Source organism: Oncorhynchus tshawytscha, linkage group LG23, assembly GCF_018296145.1.
Source record: "Oncorhynchus tshawytscha isolate Ot180627B linkage group LG23, Otsh_v2.0, whole genome shotgun sequence".
NCBI classification, from domain to species: Eukaryota; Metazoa; Chordata; class Actinopteri; order Salmoniformes; family Salmonidae; genus Oncorhynchus; species Oncorhynchus tshawytscha.
Genome location: NC_056451.1, coordinates 14,558,953 through 14,567,825, shown reverse-complemented (window position 1 = coordinate 14,567,825; position 8,873 = coordinate 14,558,953). Strand labels below are relative to the sequence as shown.

General features: G+C 42.4%; 1 pseudogene; it reads left to right on the top strand.

Moving 5' to 3' along the window:
- The first annotated feature begins 1,916 nt into the window (after positions 1-1,916).
- On the top strand, positions 1,917-8,354 carry LOC112222545 (annotated as a pseudogene).
- The last annotated feature ends 519 nt before the right edge of the window (positions 8,355-8,873 follow it).

Here is an 8,873-nt window from a genome sequence, read left to right as displayed (position 1 = left end):
TAGATATAGGTCTATAACAGTTTGGGTCTAGAGTGTCTCCCCCTTTGAAGAGGGGGATGACCGCGGCAGCTTTCCAATCTTTGGGGATCTCAGACGATACAAAAGAGAGATTGAACAGGCTAGTAATAGGGGTTGCTACAATTTCAGCAGATAATTTTTAGAAAGAAAAGTAAAGTGGTAGTAGAAGCTAGTAAATCCAAGCCTAGTTCTGATATTTTTTTGGTCAGAGTGAGGGTTTGGGATTAATGGAGTTACCTGGGAGATTTGTTTTAAGTCTATGAAAATCGTGAATTCGTTGGAGAAGGTGAGCGTAACCAGAAGTGGGCTTATTTTGGTTTTCTGTGTATCAGTAGAACAGACGGAGTATGCTCTGTACTTCAAGAAGATATCGGATTTTAGTGTGTGGCTCTTCGAAGCAGGGCGCCTATCAAGTGGGTTATGTCTGGGGTGGTGCTAGAAGTGAATGCAAAGGATATACGTGAATAATTGGATCAAGTGTTTGGTGCTCACCATCTGACCCACGTGCTTGATACGAGTGGAAGCCCACTCAATCCATTCTATTGTTTTTTGAAGAAGAGTATCTCCCTTCTCACGTGTATTTGAAAAACCTTCATGCCCAAACCCATGCAGTGTGATAAATGTGTGTATCAATGGGAGGAGTATCATATGCCAGCAGAGCATAAATGCTGCAATTGCAGTGGTGAACATGGGCCTAAATTCTTGAAGTGCCCTTTTAGTGTGAAGGTGGCAAGAATAACGGCTGACCGGCATGACTCCTATCCGGAGCCGGTGAGAAGAGTGGAAAACATAATGGTAGTAAGAATAGAGACACCGGTGAATATTCCTTGTCAACAGAGGGATTCTGACCTGTTGCATGTTAAGGTGGACTCTGTAGCCTTTATTGCATTGGTTATCAACTGCACAGTGCAAATCTGAGAAAATAGGCATCGTTGTGAGTGCGGCTGAATGTGTTTTGGGACTTATGGATTTTGCCCCTGAGGCTGTGTAGGGATGTTATTTGAACTGTGACTGAAGGAGTGGGTTTGTTTTTTATTTAGTTATTGTCTTTTGTATGATGTCGGGGTCCCCCCCCACACACACCTTTCCCGCAATATAATATTTTTGTCTCACTACCTCTTACAGTAGGTGGCGGCAATATACAGTAGGTTGTAGTCTGCCATTAAACCTCAAAGAAGAAGAATCCACACACACTAACAAGCCAACGTAGCCGGGTAGAGGGCCACTTTATGTTTACATACCCTACATTACTCATCTCATATGTATATACTCTACTCGATACCATCTACTCATCTTGCCTATGCCGTTCTGTACATTCACTCACTCATATCTTTATGTACATATTCTTTATCCCTTTACACTTGTCTGTATAAGGCACAAGCATTTCGCTACACTCGCATTAACATCTGCATGTGCATGTGACAACAAAAATTTGATTTGATTTAGAACACTTCTAGCAGCAGAAGTGCACATTTTCCATGTAGATTTCAAGGAAGTTTCCACAACGTCTCACACAATGAGGTAAAGGGTAAAGGACATATATTTACACGTATGTGATTTAGATCGCTTTCAATAATAAATCACCAAACGCATTTCACCACTAGTTAAAACTTTGCTTGAGGTGTTCTAGCTAGCTGACGTTAGCACCGTAAGGGGGCGTGATAGATCACGCCCCTTATATGTTTATTAATAAGTCACTTTTCTTGTTTTTGTTTTTTGGTTGAATTTTACCCCTACTATCCAATAGTTTTTTAAAAATAGTTACTATCTTGTCTCGTCGCTACAACTCCCGTACAGGCTCGGGAGAGACGAAGGTTGATGCGTCCTCTGATACACAACCCAACCAAGCCGCATCTTAAAACAGCACGCATCCAACCCGGAAGCCAGCCGCACCAATGTGTCAGAGGAAACACTGTGGCCCGCCACAGGAGTCTCTGGTGCGCAATGAGACAAGGATATCCCTACCGGCCACTGCGCCACCAGGGAGGCCCCCAATACGTCACTTTCAACGTCATTTAATGTTACATCATACGTTTCTTTGTGTTCAACACTTTAAATCAAGTTTATGAATGTGTTGTCACTTCTTCATTTGCTAGAGGCGAGAAGGGTCGAGGTCATGATGGCCGTTTTGGGGCTCACGGGGGAGGACCTGTAGGTAAGCACCTTCTGAAGGTAAGCACCTTCTGAACACCACACTGAACATTGCAAAGTGTGCGCCCTTAGTAATGTTTGAGGTACATTTATATTTCATCTCAAACCAACTCAGGAAATGCATTGAAATTTGAATGCATTTGGCATTTAGTAAATGAATCAGTGAAATGGCCATGTATGATCTCCTCCATTTGTAGATTTTGCCCTTTTGTCCCTCGCATCCCATTTAACCTCTACTTGGTGAGTATTCTTGTTCAGTTTCAAAGAAATGACATATGTTGTTGTATTAAACACCAAAGTGGTGGTTAATATTACCATCCTTGAGCTTCCACATTTCTTCTCACCACCCTGCTCCACAACAGTCTTTAGATGCAGAGTTTCCTTCTACTAGAAATAATTGGACTGATGGGAAGATGTTGCTACTTACATAATACAACATGATGTGTTAATAATTGTGTTAATAAATATCTATTTCCCCTTGTCTCAGTGTGAAATAGCCTTCCTGAAGCCTGAAGCCTGCCCCTGATGAGACAGCCTTCAGTGAGGCCCTATTGAAGAGGAACCAGGACCTTGGCCCCACCTCTGTTGAACAGGTCCGTGACTAAGCGCACACGTGTTTACATAACCATTTACTATTTTAAGCATGTTCACAAGCAGCAGACTGTACAACTGGAGTAAGTCAAGTGAGGTGGCCTGACCAGACACTACAGCAGCAAGTGTCTTTTTTTAGTTGTGTGTCTGTAATATAAACTGGGAATAATATCCACTTATGGTAATGGTCGCTTTCCTGCTGAACTAGATGCGCCGGCGCAGCAATACATCAACCAATGGTTGCATGCCAAGTCAATCGACTGGGCATCAATTGCTATATCATATGATGTGGTTAGCTGTTTAATAGTGTAACGGGAATTTCCATGTGAAGAAAAAAAGCAGGCAGCCATTGATAAAATCTCTGGTTTATTCTCTGGTTTATTACAAGTTGCAAAGGAGAGACACCTCCAGAACAGGAGCAGAGAAAATGTCTAACAAGCCTTCTCTGAGAAGGCCCTTCTATATTAATCACACCGTACCAAATGTTCTTTAAACACAAGCCCGAGAGGCTTGTAAGAAGTCACAACATCAGGGTTGTATATTCATTACGTTTTGCAACGGAAACCGTTTACCTTCAAGAAGCAAATGGAACTAAATGTGGAGAGGCCTACTTGAATTTGTCAAATATAAACACATTTTTTGTTTGGAGTAAATCGTTTTTGTTGCAAAACATTTTGCAGCAGAATCATCGTAATGAATACACCCCTGCTGCTACAGAATCGCACAGTTACCAGGTTTCCATCCTACCTTCTTATGTAAGTAAAGTACATGACGGATAAAAACATGTTACTACGACAGGTCTGATGGAAACAGCAAATTTGTTAACTTTCCAAATGTCGACAAAACAAAATACGCTAGACGAGGTGGGATCTTTTTGTGTCGGTAAAATTAAGTATGTGAGAGATGGCGGTGGAAATGACTATGTGCAAATATTTATATACTAACCATATCAAAATAAACTGTGATTCACACCAAAAAAAATGTTGCTCCTCTCACTATGACTTGGGAAAACATGGTTTATTTGGCTACAGATGAAATATGTTATGAACTTTACAGGGTGGTTAAGTGCACAGTGATGAGCTTGATGTTCCTTTCAATAAATATCCAGGGTTTTATTCTGATGACATGATGATCAATGTTTGGCTGCCATTTAACAAACAAAAATAATCTCTCCACGTAGACTAGCCTACCACCACTGTATTTGTGAGCTGATGGCTAGAGTGCATGTGCCAAGACCAGAGATTTGCTGTATAATGCAACATTTCTTCTTAGAAAACCAACAGTTGAGTTGAGAATGTGATAGAAACCCATTTAACTTGTATTTTTGTATTCAGTACATGAGAATTGAACCACAAAAGTTATTATGTGCACTACGTCATCACGCAGAGACTGTTATCCGTAACAAGTCAATTTGATGGAAACACATCTCTGCTGAGAAAATTGATTTAGTTTGTATGCAGATTTTAGAATATTCACATGAAAATCTGTTGCCAATTGGATGGAAGCCTAACTACTGTCGGTAAAAACTAAATGCACAACATTCAACACTTGGCAGACATATGATACAGGTCAAAGGTAAGATCATCAGTACATAGTTACATCAGATAATGATAGAGTAACAGGCGCCAAACGTCTTCATTAAATATGGTACTTAAACATTCATGGTTAACTCCTTTTTCCCTTCCCCAAGGGAATGCTTCTGTCTGCATCTCCCCACAGATACAATCTACTGCAGCCCTCATCCTCCACATACAATCTACTGCAGCCCTCATCCTCCACATACAATCTACTGCAGCCCTCATCCTCCACATACAATCTACTGCAGCCATCATCCTCCACATACAACTCCCGTTCTGCCAGTCACATTCTGTTAAAGGTCCCCAAAGCGCCCACGTCCCTGTGTCGCTCGACTTTTCAGTTCGCTGCAGCTAGCGACTGGAACGAGCTGCAACAAACACTTAAACTGGACAGTTTTATCTCAATCGCTTCATTCAAAGACTCAATCATGGACACTCTTACTGACAGTTGTGGCTGCTTTGTGTGATGTATTTGTAGTCTGCCTTCTTGCCCTTTGTGCTGTTGTCTGCCCAATAACATTTACCCTGTTTTGTGCTTCTGCCGTGTTGTGCTTCTACCGTGTTGTTGCTACCATGCTGTGTTGCTGCCATGCTATGTTGTCTTAGGTCTCTCTTTATGTAGTGTTGTCTCTCTTTTCGTGATGTGTTTTGTCTTATATTTTTTATCCCAACTCCTGTCCCCGCAGGAGGCCTTTTGGTAGGCTGATATTGTGTTAAGAATTTGTTCATAACTGGCTTGCTTAGTTAAATAAATACAAATAAATGTTTATTACCCATCAATCCATATCCACAGTAACTCAAATACAGGAAAATATTTACTATAATTTCCCATTACAAATACCTAATTGTTGTAAGATCTGGCATGTGTCTGCAATGTTTACGGGCAAGAACTGTTGTGGATTTCAAGTGCTCAAAAAGTTGTGTGTGTTTATGGCAGTTTGATTTCAGACACTTGGTGGCAGCCTACTCCATAGTTTAGTGGTGCCCGATGTGTTGCTTCACTCCAGCTGTGTGCTTCATAGACCCGTGTTTCTTAACCCTTTTTGAACCAGTATCCAGGATGACACCAATTAAACTAGCACATTAGAACTGCCATCAGACAGTAGTTTTAAAACCTGTTCTTTCTCTCTTCTAGTCATCCATCTTGTCACTGGTCATCAAAATCACCAACGTCATTGACAACGTCATCGTTTGAGCTGGGGCTGAACGTACCACCGTGTCAGATTTGATCTCAGCAGAGAAATAGTTTGGTGAATCCTCAAATGCAGGGATATGGGAATTTCAAACAAGTTAGTTGAGTTGAATATGACATTGTTTTCATACTTTTCTAACTCTAGGAAATTGAGGAAATGAGATCGGTGGACTCCTACAAGAAAGGCACCATGACAACAGGACACAATGTTGCAGACCTTGCTGTCATTCTGAAGATATTGCCTTCTGGTAAGTTTTTACCTAAATGCATTTATATGTCCCTATTACTTGATAATACTACTCTGAGGAAATGGGGTAGTGGATGGAACACAGTCAAAACTGACCACTAATATGTCTGTTTCTCCCAGTGGAGACAGTGACCGCTCTGGGAACCAAGGTGGTGGAGACCCTACGTACACAGGACCCTTTGGAAGGTAATGCACATCACTTTTCTTTACAGTATCATCATCTCCCCTCATCTCCTCTCAGAAACTAATCAAGTATCTGACGCAATTACGCACAATTTTAGGTCTGGATTTCCGAGATTATGACATTGGTAATCTACCGTATGTGTTTGAATATGTTTCCCCAGTACTCTCCATGCTGCCTAATGAGACAGGCTTTGAGATCAGTTTAGCCGACGCCACCGTGAAGATCCTCATTGCCACCGTGCCCCACAACATGCGCAAGCTGGAGCCTGATGTGCACAGTAGTTTAGCGAGGATTAACAGTCACACTCTTACAATGAATGGAAGGATGAAGGGTGGATGGAGGCAGCCAGAGATATGGGGATGGTTTAGCTGTTAACCTTTCACCTCTACTGTCTGTACCCTCTGATCAAAGAAGCCAGTCATTGAAGTATTGCTATTATAGCTGACGTGAACATCCATGTCAGGCAGGTTTAGCCAGATATATTGAGTGATGTTGTCTGCCTCCCTTCTCCACAGTCAATATGAAGCTCTTGCAGAACTCCCTGGCTGCCGTTCGCCACGCTCGCTTGTTTGAAGAAAATGCCTCCCACTCCACGTGAGCTGCCACTGCGAACACCCACCCACCCACCTATGGCTTCATCAGTAGTTTATTTTTTTCCCGGTCAATTTTGGAATGAAATATTGTTGATGTTAAATGTACCTATCCAAACATGTCAATTTGTCTGAGTGTGTGTGTGTGTGTGTGTGTGTGTTGTATGTCTGTCCTGACCCTATTTTAGCAAACTGGTTGTCTTCGTTGGAGAGTTTGCGTGTTGAACCTGAAGAGTGTCCTCAGTAGACTTCAGTGTGGGCATAAAATGTGGATTTCCTGGACCTCATGTAGTGGGCCTGCTCCTGACAAGCTTCATTTGGAGGAGAGGTTTTGATTTGCTCAGCAGTTGAATACGCACTCAAGAGTCTCTGGGTGTCATTCATTACCCAAGCAAACTGCACTTTACAAGGCCAAAGAAATGGCCTTATTCGTACTATATATATGCGTACTGGCACAAGATGCTGCCTGCCAGCTTAGTCTGTTTTTCCGTGGTGAAAATGATCAGTTTCTCTCTCTCTCTCTGTCCAGGGTCACTCTGCAGTCATGAACAACCCCAGCAGACAGCCACTAGCCCTCAATGTGACCTTCAGGCGGAGCCTGGAGATGCTGTCATCAGGGCTTTTCTTGCCTGGTTCAGCTGGAATTGCAGACCCCGGTGAGAATGGACACTACCGTGTATTCACTGTCATGAACCTGGAGCAACCTGCCGGCCTCTCCATTACACTTACATTTTTTGTCATCTTATCCAGAGCGATTTAACAGGAGCAATTAGGGTTGAGTGCCTTGCTCAGGGGCACATCCGCAGATTTTTCACCTAGTCGGCTCTGGGATTCAAACCAGCAACCTTTCGGTTACTGGCTCAGCACTCTAAAGCACTATGATACCCGCCAGCCCGTCTCTTATCCTATCTTGTAAGAGTGTAAACCTGCACTTTCTGAATGCAATCTTGAATTATTGTTTGATTTCTTTCTTTTTTTGCTGGTCTAAACGGTAGTCTGCAAGACAGTAGTCGTGGCCTAATTTGTAATACTAAGGTATCAAACAATACATTTTCAGTGTGTTCTCCACATTATACCAAGATGCTGACATAATATTTGCTCTATCCAGGACATGGTGTGCCTCACTGCTCAGACCTTGGTGAGGTTGCTGTCTCATGGCGGCTACATGACGATTCTGGGTCTTGATGGAGACGCTAGCCGTAAGTCAACTCACCTGAACACGAGGCATTTGCAGCACTTTTATTAGTGATTGAACTTTCTCCCCCACGCACATTTACCTGTTCTGTCCTCTCTGGTCAGATCTGGTGGTGGAGACATCCACGTGGGATGGAGTGACAGTGAAGCCTTCTGAGAAGGCGTATGAGAAGATGCCGGAGTTGGAATTGGAGGTGGATGATGTTGATGGTGATGTAGAAATGGAGGGCATGGACGCTAAAGAGGGCATGGACACTAAAGAGGGCATGGACGCTAAAGAGGGCATGGACACTAAAGAGGGCATGGACGCTAAAGAGGGCATGGACGCGAGTCCAGAGTGATTGTGGTAAAGGGCTTTATTCAGTTTGTCATTCAACTGTGATGCATGATCCCCTTTTGAGGAGGGATGGGGATTTATATTTTATATTTGTACTGTCTCCTACCCGCCCCCTGTTTAAGGGCTTGTTTTGTTTTCAGACAAACCTGATACTAGGAACACAAGGTGTGGCTTCCTATGTTTAATTTCATATCAAGTCTTGTTAACAGAAATTGAACTATTTTCTCTTGGCTTATTGTATGTCAAAGATTTTGATTAAAAAAAAATGTTTAATTGGAAAATCTTATTTCTATGGTCACTCCCAATTGATGGTGTTCCAGTGTACAGTTTCTCACTGAGCTGGCTGGCAACAATGGATAGATCATGTCAGTTTGGTGTCTGAAGATACTGAGCAGCCAGTGGAGACCAGATGTCTCTGTTTATAATGTCATCTGGACTATTACATACAGCGGTGGTGTTTTCAGTAATAACTGGGCTTTAATCAATGAACCCAATTATGGAGTCCTTTGACAGAAGAACTGCAAAATGTCATAATCAGTTAGAGGAGCTGTGAAGGGAGGGGGAGGCAGTAAGCTGCTAGCACTCAGCAATTAAACCCAAGGCTGGCTTATTGAGGTTTTCTCTGGCTAGACGGAGATCGAGCCATGGCTGATAGTATATCATCTATTTTGTTTGATATGAGTGCACAAAATACTATGCTATTGGTATGAAATCTTTAAAGTATCTGTTTCAGTGCTTTCGTAAGCCATTAAACTCAAGGATTTATTCTGCCCCACACATCGAACAGAGCTT